The sequence below is a fragment of the Schistocerca piceifrons genome, chromosome 3 (assembly GCF_021461385.2).
Source record: "Schistocerca piceifrons isolate TAMUIC-IGC-003096 chromosome 3, iqSchPice1.1, whole genome shotgun sequence".
Classification (NCBI taxonomy): domain Eukaryota; kingdom Metazoa; phylum Arthropoda; class Insecta; order Orthoptera; family Acrididae; genus Schistocerca; species Schistocerca piceifrons.
Window position 1 is genome coordinate 867411158 of NC_060140.1, and position 14578 is coordinate 867425735.

General features: G+C 44.6%; 1 pseudogene; it reads left to right on the plus strand.

Moving 5' to 3' along the window:
• Nucleotides 1-894: 894 nt before the first annotated feature.
• On the plus strand, nucleotides 895-1012 carry LOC124791174 (annotated as a pseudogene).
• The last annotated feature ends 13566 nt before the right edge of the window (nucleotides 1013-14578 follow it).

Sequence of the window (14578 nt, forward strand, 5' to 3'; positions counted from 1 at the left end):
TATTTATCTACAAGAAGCGAAGGAAGTGACGCTTATGGTTCAGATGGCTCTGAGCACTGTGGGTCATAACATCTCTGGTCATCAGTCCCCTAGAACTTAGAACTACTGAAACCTCACTAATCTAAGGACAGCACACACATCCATGACCGAGGCAGGATTCGAACCTGCGACCGTAGCGGTCGCGGGGTGCCAGACTGACGCGCCTAGAACCGCTCCTTCACAACGGCCGGCTGACAATTATGGAAAGACTAACAACGTAGATTTAAAAGTTGATTTATGGCGTACAACTCTGTTTACGTACCACTGACTGACATCATCCAATGGAGCTGATGGATACCGAAATTGACACCACCACACGTGGTTGAATTTTCTATGTTTCTGCTTCATTTCATAACATTCTGTATTGATTTTTCTCGTTCTACACCAAAATGAAACTGTTCAGACATGTTCTAATTGCATTTCATTTATTCCATATCTTCTGATCTACGCTTCACTTACATTTCATCATGTTCTTGAAACAACTTTTTGTGGTTCTTTTATTTTTTTACACTTTCTTCATTTATGCAAGCCTAGGTATTTGACGCCATTGGCAGTTTTCTTGTAGAACAACTACTCGGCCGTACGTCGTCCATACAGGCAACGAAGGCAGAAATTCGTATTACAGAGCTAGGAGACGTAATAGTTAGAACAATGGACTCGCATTTGAAATTGCGATGGGACTCAGGTTTCACGTTCCATTGGCCAGATATAGTTTTTCTGTGGGCTCCCTTAACCAATAAAGTCAAATGCCGAGATGTTTCCTTTAAAAATAAATACAAAATATTTCCTTTTCCCTCCCTGTTTATCCGATAGTGGGCTCCGTCTCAACTGACTTCGGAGGTAGGTTCGAACAAAGCCAATGGCCTTGCCACAGTAGTAACACCGGTTCCCGTCAGATCACCGAAGTTAAGCGCTGTCGGGTTGGGCTAGCACTTGGATGGGTGACCGTCAGGTCTGCCGAGCGCTGTTGGCAAGCGGGGTGCACTCAGACTTTGTGAGGCAAACTGGGGAGCTACTTGATTGCGAAGTAGTGGCTCCGGCCTCGGAAACTGATATACAGCCGGGAGTGCGGTGTGCTGACCACATGCCCCTCCATATCCGCATCCAGTGACGCCTGTGGGTGAGGATGACATGGCGGCCGGTCGGCACCGTTGGGCTTTCATGCCTGTTCGGGAGGAGTTTAGTTCAGTTTAGTTCGAACACAAAACTAATTTAGTAGGCATAATCTTCTTCGAGGAGGTACGCCCTTGTCTTCATCTATCGTTTAAAATCACTTCCGCGGCCAGTAACTCGGTGGCCTATAGTTGAACGCGTACTACGTGTCGTTGCCAGAGGTGAAAGCGATGATAGATGCCGGCCGCGGTAGCCGAGCGGTTGTAGGCGCTCAGTCCGGAACAGCACGACTACTACGGTCGCAGGTTCGAATCCTGCCTTGGGCATGGATGTGTATCATGTCCTTAGGTTAGTTAGGTTTAAGTAGTTCTAAGTTCTAGGGGACTGATGACCTCAGATGTTAAGTCCCATAGTGCTCAGAGCCATTTTGATGATAGATGCTAGGGCCGAGCTGGATCGATCTCCGGCCCTCGGATACTGGTGCTCACACAGTTGGCCACGGACCCAACGTTTCTGCAGCAAAGTGAATTTCCAGTGGCGCCACGTAATCGAGGATTAATGGAGCTGCGTCACTAGTGGGCACCTGACAAAACAGTTCCCTTAGTTTCCTGCGCTTCCGACGTAACGATTCTGCTAGAGGATCTACTCTTGCCTTAGCCGAGAGCTAAGCTTAGACTGCTGAGAAGCAGACAAGAAGTCTTCTGGCCGGGTTTTTCTAGTTCTGCTGTCCTCCCTGTTGCGTCTTCGCCTTTATATTTAATTAAAAAGTTCTGCCGGGGCGACGGGGAAACTGCGGGCCTTCCGGCAGCCGAAAGTGTTGGTGCGCTTAGAGGCTGAGAAACACGTGAAGAACCACGTCTGTGTGTGTGTGTGTGTGTGTGTGTGTGCGAGTGAGTGTGGGCGTCTGTGTGCGTGAGAGAGAGAGGGGGACGGGGAGAGGGGGATTCGTCCGATGTACAGTACACAAGACAGTGATGGATAGTGATATAAATTCTCCGCGTCATGAGCACAACCCACTGCCGGAGAGCGACATTCATCAGAGATGCAGGCGACAAAGGATGTTTTGTAAGTACTCGCACTGCTCCCAGGAGCCTCGCACATCAACTGTCACCAGCAACAGCAATATTTGCACAATACACACTGTGAAGGCACTCTATTATGTCCACCTACTGTAACTCATGACTGTACTGCACAGACAGGCGGCCGACGCGCATTTCGCTTAACGCTATCACATGTGGAGGAAGAACCAGATCTCCATCTAAAAACTCTAAGAGGTTCTTTAAGGATCTCTTCTGACTACTGTGGTATATGACACCCACGGTCTATGGCGCATCATTAACAATGTCCGTATGATTTCTTCGGTTTGTTACCGAAATCACCTTTTTTTCTGTGAAAATACCTCCTGAACAGCGGACAAGCCTGTAATATGCAATAACCAAAAAGTACGATATACAAAACGCAACACAAAGTAATTCAACAAACATACGACGGAACACATACACTTTCACCGCAGTTCAACACAGCCTCGTTGCGTCACTCTTCCATTGCATTCAGTGAACCCACACTTTCAGTTCGTATCGGCCAACATCAGTAAAACATTCGCAGCCGCTTGACACGTTGCTCTGTGTATGTTTGGAGCTTATGGGCGCTCACACATTAAAAGAAACGAATATCGATAAAATTACTAAAATTGTTGTCACATATTGAGGAAGAAACCCATAAAATGCCACTAATGAACCCACTTCCACCTCACTCGCGCCAACCAACACAAACACACTATCTCACAAGTCACAAGACGACGTAGAAAGGATGAAAGTTGCTATAACACAGATTAAAACAGCAGTGAAAAGATAGAGGAACTAAAATAAAGGCAGAAGAAAATGTGACTGACTGAAACGTGGGTGAGTTAATCACGCTGGTAAGACATTAAGAACATCTCCCTAAAATTTGAGGATACAAGTGGGACAAATTCCATTGACGCTTTGCCTACATCTACATCTACATGGACACACTGAAAATCACGTTTAAGTGCCTGGCAGAGGGTTCTTCGAACCACCTTCACAATTATCTATTATTCCAATCTCGTATAGCACGGGGAAAGAATGAACCTATATCTTTCCGTCCGAGCACTGATTTCCCTTATTTTATCTTGGTGATCGTTCCTCCCTATGTAGGTCGGTGTCAAAAAAATATTTTCGCATTCGGAGGAGAAAGTTGGTGATTGGAATTTCGTGAGAAGATTCCGTCGCAACGAAAAACGGCTTTCTTTTAATGATTTCCAGCCCAAATCCACTATCATTTCTGTGACCCGTATTTCGCGATAATACAACACATGCTGCCTTTCTTTGAACTTTTTCGATGTACTCCGTCAGTCCTATCTGGTAAGGATCCCACACCGTGCAGCAGTATTCTAAAAGAGGACGGACAAGCGTAGTGTAGGCAGTCTCCTTAGTAGGTCTGTTACATTTTCTAAGTGTCCTGCCAATAAAACGCAGTCTTTGGTTAGCCTTCCCCACAACATTTTCTATGTGTTCCTTCCAATTTAAGTTGTTCGTAATTGTAATACATAGGTATTTAGTTGAATTTACGGCTTTTAGATTAGACTGATTTATCGTGTAACCGAAGTTTGAGTTCCTTTTAGCACTCATGTGGATGACCTCACACTTTTCGTTATTTAAGGTCAACTGCCACTTTTCGCACCATTCAGATATTTTTTTCTAAATCGTTTTGCAGTTTGTTTTGATCCCCTGATGACTTTATTAGTCGATAAACGACAGCGTCATCTGCAAACAACCGAAGACGGCTGCGCAGATTGTCTCCGAAATCGTTTATATAGATAAGGAATAGCAAAGGGCCTATAACACTACCTAGGGTTCAAATGGTTCTGAGCACTATGGGAATCAACTTCTAAGGTCATCAGTCCCCTAGAACTTAGAACTACTTAACTAACCTAAGGACATCACACACATCCATGCCCGAGGCAGGATTCGAACCTGCGACCGTAGCGGTCGCGCGGTTCCAGACTGTAGCGCCTAGAACCGCTCGGCCAACCCGGCCGGCACTACCTTGGGGAACGCCTGAAATCGCTTCTGTTTTACTCGACGACTTTCCGTCAATTACTGCCAACTGTGATCTCTCTGACCGGAAATCGAAAATCCAGTCACATAACTGAGACGATATTCCATAAGCACGCAATTTTACTACGAGCCGCTTGTGTGGTACAGTGTCAAAAGCCTTCCGGAAATCCAGGAATACGGAATCGATCTGAAATGCCTTGTCAATAGCACTCAGCACTTCATGCGAGTACAGAGTTAGTTGCGTTTCACGAGAACGATGTTTTCTAAACCCATGTTGACTGTGCGTCAATAGACCGTTTTCTTCGAGGTAATTCATAATGTTCGAACACAATATATGTTCGAAAATCCTGCTGCATATCGACATTAACGATATTGGCCTGTAATTTAGTGGATTACTCCTACTACCTTTCTTGAATATTGGTGTGACCTGTGCAACTTTCCAGTCTTTGGGTACGGATCTTTCGTCGAGCGAACGGTTGTATATCATAGTTAAGTATGGAGCTACAGAAGTTAATTATAACTTAGACTGAAAGCAAAGTTCGTAAATGTGGCGATCAGTTGAAACGAATAGTAGCTAACAAAAAATAAATTCTTCAACAATCATGCAACTATTACCAGAATGAAGGAAAGCAGCGGATCATTTATGGTGGGAATGTGATTTTATTAACGCACCGCTACAGTGTGTGGTATGACTTCGTAGTATGCTCGGTAAATTTGTAGATGTGTCAGTAACAAATACCTGAGCCAACTTCCGTCAGTTACCATCTATTAATACTGTTTAGTGGAGCCGGTATCTGCCGTGATCGAAGCCCTACGGATTCACTGATCAGAGACGAATCACCGAATCTTTCCCGATAATTTCTTTCACGTAATGAGCCCAAGACACACTAAAATGATCGGTGTCTAATCTCAGGACCGTGATTTGGTAAGAGCACTAACAAATTAATGACAGGGCGAAATGCGCTTTCCGCCATTCTTCACAGTGGCCTCCCGACTCTGGTATTTCAGCCAAAACCGATCTGGAACAGAGATAATTTGCACGGAAATATGTAAATATACACACTGAATGAAATGATGATGGGAATAATAGCAAATGACCTCTTACATATGATACACAATTAATTCTAAGAATAACACCATAAAACGTGGATTGCACTTATAATGTGCGTCTGTTCGCTGAGGCAGGCTGAGAAAGAAGACCTAAGAAAAATGTGCAGGCCTACGAAAGATAATTTTCAATTTTTGTTTTCAGCCCCGGGTAGTTTTGTGTCACTGATTTTCTTTCAGACTACTTTTACGTTATACGGTTCTTGAGTTACAGGAAAATAAAGCACACATATACGGGAAACACAGGTTCCTACCGTATATCGCAAGAAAAATCAGACTTGTACACAAAGTAATACTTTACGCTGTGTATCAGTGTCCTTGTGCAGTGGAAACTGTCCGAAGAACAAAAACGGGTACTAGTAAATGCAAGATGAGTAAATTGGCCGAGACTGTGGTCAACAGAAAGCGCCATGTGTGAAACGAACAAATTTGTTCACAAACAAAGCACCCGGTGCATACCAGCGACGCTTACTCTGCGGTGCGCTATTTTCAGTGCAATACAGATAAGAAGTTAATTTGGGCGAGAAATCAAAGGAAATGTAATAACCCTGAAACGAGCCACCAGAGGCCATGAGTCCGTTATACAGAAATACTCAGAAAGTATCCCTGAAGAACCTCTGGAAGTTTGTCGTTGGCGTTCTGGTTCGCACTGTACAATCAAATGAGGCGGTACAGAGCGGCAAAGACATTGGCTCAGCATTTGGAAGGGCAAGAAGTCAAATCTCTCTCCTGTAATCAGGAAATGCGTCCCTATGTAAATCGCTTGAGCCGAATGCCAGGATGATTCCTTTGGAAAGGACTGATTTCTTTTCCATCCTTCGCTAATGCTAGCTTGCTCTCATTCCATGTCTTTCAGCGTATAAACCAACAAACTCAACTGCTGTGTCACACTTAAGCAAAAAACAATTTACTTAGCACCTCAATGGAAGCCGAAATGTTGCTATAAGACGTTAGATTGTGTGAACTAAGATACCATCTTAGAAAAGCTTGTGGTTCATGGTAGTGTTCGGTTTACAAAAAAACTTACCGAAAAGTTGCGCCGACAAGTAAGTCAGCGTGGAAAGGAGAGAATACTTTAGTGACTGACAAGTGAAGCTCCCCATCACAATCCTCTCAGATTTAGTGGTAATTTGGGACATTCGATAGTCCGCCAAAAACTGTACGCAGATCTAGCACGAAAACTGGAAGAAGGTGTACAGAACTGCGAAAAAAGAAGCAACATAGAAACAATGAACGGTCCAAGCTCAGGGTGTGTAACATCGAGCGAATTTGAATAGTTAGGCTATCCTGGTCTTGCGGTCACGCCCCTTATGCCTCTTATTGTCTTTTTTTTTTTTTGCAAAATTATGGTCTCTCCGTCCAGCCATTGACGTATCTGATTTCTGTTTGCAACACCGAAGTGTAAGGAAGGAACGTCCAGCCGTACGTACCTCCTATTTGTTCTACAAAGTCCCACATCTTATGACTCTTGTGTTCTGTTTTGAAAGTTTGGACCCTTTAGTTCCTTTGTTGTAATGTAGTTCACACCCGTTTACTTGTTTTCGTTTCTGTGAGAGTTCTATGAGGTATCTCGCCTGCTCTCACTATTCATCACATTTGCTTGCCACGGTGATGTATTCTTGCAACATGAGTTATATTCTATAAACAATATATAGTATTATATTTGCCAAGACTACAGAAGGAGATCAGTGACCGGACGGAAAGTTCATAATTTTGTGGGAAAAAAAAGAAAAGAAAAAAAGGGGGTAGGGAGGCGAGGGAGATTTGAACAAGGAGCTCATAATTCACATTCCAACACCATGACCGCACAACCACTGCGCCGTAGTATCTTGGAATTTGGAGGGGATGCGATAGTTGTGAACTCCAGTTCCATAACAGGATGGACAAAATAAAACTGTTCCGGAAAATATATATAAGAGTGATGCAGGGCAGGCCCTCGTTAATGAACAGTAGAGCAGGCCATCACAGAAAATGCTAAACTGCGATTTCGATACAGTAATCAGTTGTTGTCATTTGTACGCGCATGAGCATCTGCCGTATTCTGTGTCCTGATTAGTACTCTGTGTCATTACGCTTGAGTGAGTGAGAGATGGAAACGTGTATGGGAACCAGTTCAATGCAACACAACATGACGCTCAGAATACAAAAAAAAAAAGGTCCGCCATCGAGTGTTAAGCGAAGCAAAATTGGTGGAAAACGTATTCCGGACTATCTCCATAAGAGTTTCAACTGGGAGTATTTTGGCAAAACCGCCAACAAAGCCTGCAAAGCAAAATGCGGTGGCGAAATGGCGCTAAATGCACTGTGTGGTGAATAAAAGCCTTAAATGTCCGAAAAGATTACGAACATCAAAAAAATCGCTCGAGTGAAGTTCGGGATAAGGTCCGACGAAATCTCAACGCCGTTTGTCCATACTCTTGCATATTTACTGTGTTAAACTGTCCAAACGAATTCTCCCGTGTTGAGTTCTGCTGACATTTTCTAGAGAAAGGGAATCAGGACGTTTGCATCCTCACTTTTTTCATTCCTTCAAATGAGATTCAAATGGTTCAAATGGCTCTGAGCACTATGGGACTTAACTTCTGAGGTCATCAGTCCCCTAGAACTTAGAACTACTTAAACCTATCTAACTTAAGGACATCACACACATCCATGCCCGAGGCAGGATACGAACCTGCGACTGTAGCAGTCGCGCGGCCCCAGGCTTTAGCGCCTAGAACCGCTCGGTCATTCCAGCCGGCTTCAAGTGAGATCTGTTTCATTTTGTAACATAACGAGACTATGCAACAGTTGCTTAATCCATTATCTTTTACTGTGTACAAGAACGGTTTCGGAACACTTAAAAGTTCCATCATCTGATGTAAAATTTAATAATGAAAGTTTTGTATTACAAGACAATGGTAGGGGATCCTCAAGTCTGGAATGTCTGATAAGGAACCACCGAGCTAAAATTTCTAAAATTAATTACAATAAGGTAAAAGAGAGAACAGGACATTACTTATAAAATCATTCAACGATCTGAGGTCATTCTCGCCCCAATGTTTTGTCATGGAACCAAGATCCTGTGGCAAAAGGGTAAAAGAAACCGAAATAAATCCGAAAAAACGGACATCACTCCCGGACTCCAAAAGTCACCAGAGTCTTGAAACATGTAAAATGCAATATGCAAATGCAATATGCAAATGTTTCAACTTGTCAGGCTATTTGAAATGACGGTTGTTCATTAACAAGGGCTAATCCCGCGCCAGTCTCATCGTAAATATTTTCCGGTAAAATGTTTTTGAAAGAACTACAGGTAGCAAATTGTTCGTTCATTTCCATGTACCGAACAGAATAATACCAGCAATAACGCAGCAGATGAATAACTGTAGAGATAGCTGAATTTTTTCAATTTTTTGGGTTACATAATGATTAGAAACTGAATGAGCTACCCATCCTTCTCTGACTATATACACTCCTGGAAATTGAAATAAGAACACCGTGAATTCATTGTCCCAGGAAGGGGAAACTTTATTGACACATTCCTGGGGTCAGATACATCACATGATCACACTGACAGAACCACAGGCACATAGACACAGGCAACAGAGCATGCACAATGTCGGCACTAGTACAGTGTATATCCACCTTTCGCAGCAATGCAGGCTGCTATTCTCCCATGGAGACGATCGTAGAGATGCTGGATGTAGTCCTGTGGAACGGCTTGCCATGCCATTTCCACCTGGCGCCTCAGTTGGACCAGCGTTCGTGCTGGACGTGCAGACCGCGTGAGACGACGCTTCATCCAGTCCCAAACATGCTCAATGGGGGACAGATCCGGAGATCTTGCTGGCCAGGGTAGTTGACTTACACCTTCTAGAGCACGTTGGGTGGCACGGGATACATGCGGACGTGCATTGTCCTGTTGGAACAGCAAGTTCCCTTGCCGGTCTAGGAATGGTAGAACGATGGGTTCGATGACGGTTTGGATGTACCGTGCACTATTCAGTGTCCCCTCGACGATCACCAGTGGTGTACGGCCAGTGTAGGAGATCGCTCCCCACACCATGATGCCGGGTGTTGGCCCTGTGTGCCTCGGTCGTATGCAGTCCTGATTGTGGCGCTCACCTGCACGGCGCCAAACACGCATACGACCATCATTGGCACCAAGGCAGAAGCGACTCTCATCGCTGAAGACGACACGTCTCCATTCGTCCCTCCATTCACGCCTGTCGCGACACCACTGGAGGCGGGCTGCACGATGTTGGGGCGTGAGCGGAAGACGGCCTAACGGTGTGCGGGACCGTAGCCCAGCTTCATGGAGACGGTTGCGAATGGTCCTCGCCGATAGCCCAGGAGCAACAGTGTCCCTAATTTGCTGGGAAGTGGCGGTGCGGTCCCCTACGGCACTGCGTAGGATCCTACGGTCTTGGCGTGCATCCGTGCGTCGCTGCGGTCCGGTCCCAGGTCGACGGGCACGTGCACCTTCCGCCGACCACTGGCGACAACATCGATGTACTGTGGAGACCTCACGCCCCACGTGTTGAGCAATTCGGCGCATGCCCACTATACGCCCTCGCTCAAAGTCCGTCAACTGCACATACGGTTCACGTCCACGCTGTCGCGGCATGCTACCAGTGTTAAAGACTGCGATGGAGCTCCGTATGCCACGGCAAACTGGCTGACACTGACGGCGGCGGTGCACAAATGCTGGGCAGCTAGCGCCATTCGACGGCCGACACCGCGGTTCCTGGTGTGTCCGCTGTGCCGTGCGTGTGATCATTGCTTGTACAGCCCTCTCGCAGTGCCCGGAGCAAGTGTGGTGGGTCTGACACACCGGTGTCAATGTGTTCTTTTTTCCATTTCCAGGAGTGTATGTAAGTAATTCAAATTGACTCGCGGTCGCGTGGTGCTCGTTACAGAGTTAGTGCGTTTGGGTACTTGCCCTAGTTAGCTTTTTATCTGTGTTGCACTGGAAATTGCAGACAATATTGTAAATGTCGACGGTACGTTCCCCCTATCTTGTTTGCAAACAATGTCGTTCTGTCCACACACGGCACTTGCTGTTGATAAGTAATAACGATAATGTCCACTTTACTCTATGTTCTCAAGCTTGCATTCAGTACAGCTCGAGTCCTGTCTGGGGTTAGTTTTCTGGCAATGTTAGTTATATTTTAACAGTCATACCCAGTAACAGCGATAGATTTAGTGATGAAGAGTAGCCTTTCACTGAATGCAACGCAAGAGCAACACATCGACAGTATGCTGAGCTCTTCCTGCAAAGAGAGCAACCTTATCACATTAAATAAGGTTTCCATAATGCGGGGCCACAGTCATCTTTATTTAAATTCAGTATCGCCATTAGACTGGTGTTTATTTACAGTGTTACATTTGCACTTACACAATCATGATTTCGGCTTCAAAGTGCCATTACCAAGTGTTTTAAGTGTTATAAATTGCCTAAGATGGCATACTGTCGTAATAATATACACTATAAGACACATTGTCTAAGAGTCGATATTTCTGGCAGAGTCTACTGCTTTGTTTCATTACTGAGTACACCATCTTGGTCACTCAGTCGAGACGGCGTACTCAGTAATGAAACAAAGCAGCAGACTCTGCCAGAAATATCGACTCTTAGACAATGTGTCTAATAGTGTATTTTAATACGACAGTATTCCATCCTAGGCAATTTTTTAAAAACACTTGATAATGGCACTTTGAAGTCGAAATCATTATTTTTAATTGTAAATGTAACACTGCAAATAAACAACAGTCTAATGGCGGTACTGACTTTAAAGGATTTACCATATTATTTTTTAATCTGTACGTACGTACCTACGAAAAACCGGTTTTTTACGTGTTATAGTGACTGCATATAACAGCCAAGTTCATTTGTATGAGGATTTTTCTACAGAAACAATAGTGACTGATATAACAAACCGAAAATAATTACAATTACATTATTACCCTGTAACGAGCCGCCTCAGACTTAGTCCATCATATCAAAACACCCAGAAGGTGTCCCTGAACAACCTCTAAACGTCCGTCAGTAGCATTCTGGTTTACCCTTTATATCTTGAACAGCAATGGTGCTGTCAAAGTTCGTTCAGATACGCAGTACACTGCCTTCGCTGCCAAAGATGCGACACCATTCTGTTTGCAGGGAACTCTGCATGCCTAATCCCACATCTTCCTGGATGTTCTGTGGACACACATTTATTTACTACACGACGGTATCAGAGTCTTGCTGGAGGGCCAGAAACGCAGCAATCTGCTGGTGGCGAGTTAAATTATTCTACATGCCACGGTGGAGTACGAAAAAATGCCTTTCGGGGACTGCACGTGTAAGGGTATTACCATTCCTCATTATGGTACTGTAATTGCTGTGACAACGCGTTTTAACACCAACACTTTTTGTCAGTCATAATTTTTCGTCATTTATGTAGTTCTGTCACGATTTATATTCACTTTTTCATGTACGTAACGTAATGTGCGAAAATATCACATGGGTTAGTGATCAATGTAGAAGGACGATAACATTGTAATAATAGGATAGGAATTTCCGGAGGGAAATCCCTCTTTGTTTAGGAGACAAAACGCACGGATGGAAAAGGTGGAATGCACAGAGACAGCGTCGTAGCTCAGCGCAAAGCACCTGTAAATAATCAGCTTCCATAGTTACGTAGTTAGTGACGGCCACAACCGAATGAAAACAATAGATTCATACGGTCGTATTTTTACGTATCGGTTATATATATATATATATATATATATATATATATATATATATATATATATGCTCTTTTTATTTATTTATTTTTTATGGAGTCCTGCGCAATTTTGCACACTGACTGAATTTTTAATTCTTTCTTTTCAAATAAAAAAGTTTGTAGCGGAAACATTTTATTCGTTCTTTCAGACGAAAACACATTTTGGCGATGATGATGATGATGATGATGATGTATGGTTTGTGGGGCGCTCAACTGCGCGGTTATCAGCACCCGTACAACGTCCCAATCTATTCACAGTCCAATCTCGCCACTTGCACGAATGATGATGCAATTATGGGTACTAGACAAACACCCAGCCCCCGGGCGGAGCACATGTAGGTGCTTCAGTTGACCGAGCTGCTCATTCATTCTTCAGTGAAACCAGTCTGTAGTATATTCATTGCTTCAACTAAAGCAACAGTGAATGTAGAAACTCTTAAAACTTTTTAAATAAGTCAAAATTCGTTAACATTCTGCGTCTTTATTCTTCGTGTCTGCATATCTATTTCTCAATATATTCATCCTGGCTCAAATGGCTCTGAGCACTATGGGACTTAACATCTATGGTCATCAGTCCCCTAGAACTTAGAACTACTTAAACCTAACTAACCTAAAGACATCACACAAGACCCAGTCATCACGAGGCAGAGAAAATCCCTGACACCGCCGGGAATCGAACCCGGGAACCCGTGAGTGGGAAGCGTTCTCGCTCAGAGCCATTTGAACCATTCATCCTGGGGATGACCACTTTTTTCGTAACGAGAGACTAGTTTATCGATACCGTCACTGTAGAATGTTTGACTTCGTTGACAGAACCACAACCTCATGTCTGCTGGCACCGTGTCACCACTATCAGAGTGAAGTCGTAGTAGGTGTAAGTTTTGAAAAAAGGCGAGAACCGGATGAGGCCTAAGTCGGGATGATATGGAGGATCACAGTGAGCTGAAGCCTCTGATTGTTGGAGATATCGCAGTGCTCGTCTGTGGCATGGCAATTGTCGCGCTGAAGGAGAGTGTGCTCCATTTGTAGACAACTGGTCGAATTCGAACTCGACTCCTGCACACTGTTTGTCACGCACATCAGCATGTTACACTCTACAATTCGTAGCCCTCTACCGGCTAACGGCAGACATTGAAATAAAGGTGTATAGTAACGTTAGTTTCATTTAAAAAGCTTTAAGAGTTTTCACATAACAAAAAAATGGTTCAAATGGCTCTGAGCACTATGGGACTCAACTGCTGAGGTCATTAGTCCCCTAGAACTTAGAACTAGTTAAACCTAACTAACCTAAGGACATCACAAACATCCATGCCCGAGGCAGGATTCGAACCCGCGACCGTAGCGGTCTTGCGGTTCCAGACTGCAGCGCCTTTAACCGCACGGCCACTTCGGCCGGCCTTCACATAACAATTTCGGATGCACTTTTTCAGGAAGCCCTCGTTCTACCGGGCTACTCTCAGACTCCGCAAGAGTTTCGCGTGCCGCTGGGAGGTCAGCCGGCGCGAGCAGGTGGCCTGCTTAGTCGTGGCACCGTAAGCCACCTCCTGGCAACGGCTGACCTCCTGGCTGGCTGAGTGCCGAAAGCTGCGCCACGCCCCATCCCCGTGGACGTCGCTCCCGGACGGAAAAGGACTGAAGAAAATAAGCCAGCCACTGCGACAAACCTAGACTGAGTATAAAACACTAGTATAACAGGTTTAACGTCAGTCGCCTGTCCCACCATTCAAACCTGGACAGTTGAGTGGAAACATGTAGTTGACGTAGCCGCATTCCATTCGGTTGTTTCATTCGATTGAAAACAGCGACTGAACGAAAATCACAGTCAATCGACTGCATCAGTTTCTATAACTACTCAGCTGTCCCACTGCTAACCATATTGAGCACATCTCGGTTCATAGACGCGGCTAAAATTTTATACAACTTCTTGAAACTAACCACTGCCCCGTATAGCCACTGGCTCCGATAGTCGGAAGTTCCATGCGGCTTTTCGCGGATGATGCTGTAGTATACAGAGAAGTTGCAGCATTAGAAAATTGTAGCGAAATGCAGGAAGATCTGCAGCGGATAGGCACTTGGTGCAGGGAGTGGCAACTGACCCTTAACATAGACAAATGTAATGTATTGCGAATACATAGAAAGAAGGATCCTTTATTGTATGATTATATGATAGCGGAACAAACACTGGTAGCAGTTACTTCTGTAAAAGATCTGGGAGTATGCGTGCGGAACGATTTGAAGTGGAATGATCATATAAAATTAATTGTTGGTAAGGCGGGTACCAGGTTGAGATTCATTGGGAGAGTCCTTAGGAAATGTAGTCCATCAGCAAAGGAGGTGGCTTACAAAACACTCGTTCGACCTATACTTGAGTATTGCTCATCAGTGTGAGATCCGTACCAGATCGGGTTGACGGAGGAGATAGAGAAGATCCAAAGAAGAGCGGCGCGTTTCGTCACAGGGTTATTTGGCAACCGTGATAGCGTTACGGAG